The sequence below is a fragment of the Mus caroli genome, chromosome 11 (assembly GCF_900094665.2).
Source record: "Mus caroli chromosome 11, CAROLI_EIJ_v1.1, whole genome shotgun sequence".
Taxonomy (NCBI): Eukaryota; Metazoa; Chordata; class Mammalia; order Rodentia; family Muridae; genus Mus; species Mus caroli.
This window is the reverse complement of record NC_034580.1, coordinates 2,123,640-2,125,016: the sequence shown is the minus strand read 5'-3', so window position 1 is coordinate 2,125,016 and position 1,377 is coordinate 2,123,640.

The window sequence follows — 1,377 nt, the reverse complement described above, 5'->3', positions numbered from 1 at the left end:
TTGGTGGGTTTTCCTGTTCAGGGGTTGGTGGGTTTTCCTGTTCAGGGGTTGGTGGGTTTTCCTGTTCAGGGGTTGGTGTGTTTTCATGCTCAGAGGCTGGTGGGTTTTCCTATTCAGAGATTGATGGCTTTTGTCCAGACTTTTCACCTAAAATTAGCATAATCTAGGGAGAGTCCTGCTGAGGGGCTAGGGATGACCTTCGTGACAGTTACAGAGGCTGCAAATGTAGTTCTGAGAGTTAGGAAGGTCTGGAGGAGGGGCTTGGCTGTTGGAGCTCTTCAGGCCTTGAGGGTTTATGAAGGGAGTCTGGCATTGAAGCCTTTCCTGCCTCTTAAGTCGCCTTAACAACATATATCAGTTTCACACACATACACATAATAAATATTTTTAAATAAAATTACCATATTTTAGGTGCCTTAATTTTTCTTTTAGCTACCTTAGTAGGAGGAAGAAATGTTATTTTTCTTTCTCTCCCCTCCCCTCATGTCTGTGCATTGTATGTTGCTTCTTTCCCACGTCTAGTCTAGTCACCTGCCTTTCTCATCTGAAGCAAATCGCTGTCTGTCTAGATTCTGGGTGGCAATGCAAGCAGTTTTGAGCTATTCACTCCAGGATTTCTGATGTCACTTTTGTTTGTGAAGTGGGTGTGGGCAGGTATTACATCATCATATTTTATGGTCAAATGATTTTTTTAGAAGAAGCTCCAAAACGTCTGGAGTCTTCATTTTCCCTAAAAGGCTTGGGGAAAAGATCCTAGTGTTCTTAGGAAGCACGCTTTGCATAAAATGCCACCAGACATGCAGACCAGATTATGTGGGCACAGATGCAGAGATCATCCTTTTGTGTGCAGAAGTGCCCTTCTCCATGCACATAAAGAGGGTACTGTTAATTTATCCAAATAGCTGCCAAGGTTAGGGGACCAGAAATGAAAGAACACGTTCCTGCAGCCCTGAGCACCTCTCCCTGTCTCTCTTGCCCAAGGAGATGACATGGTTTCTGGAATGTGGTTTTATTTTACACCCCATGGCAAATGCAGTAATTAGAGCTGTTAGCACTATAAAGGCCTGGAAATGAGAACAAAGACCGCCTCTTCCTGGGAACTCTTGGGCAATGCCTCTCGCCTTATCAGGTGCAGGTCCTGTTGGTAGTTTTGAGTTTTTCATACATAGAATGCCAAAGGAGGCTTCTACCGAGTGGGAGGAGGGTGAAAGGATGGAAAAACAAAGTGTGTGTCTGACAGGGACTCCTGGAATCACCATGTGTTGCCTGTTTGAAATTTCAACTGTTGTCCCTGGAGTGAATCAAAGCTGGCAGCCGACCACAACACAGGCTGCCCTGTGGTAGAGCCACCCCCAGGCCCACAGCATCTGTGCCCAC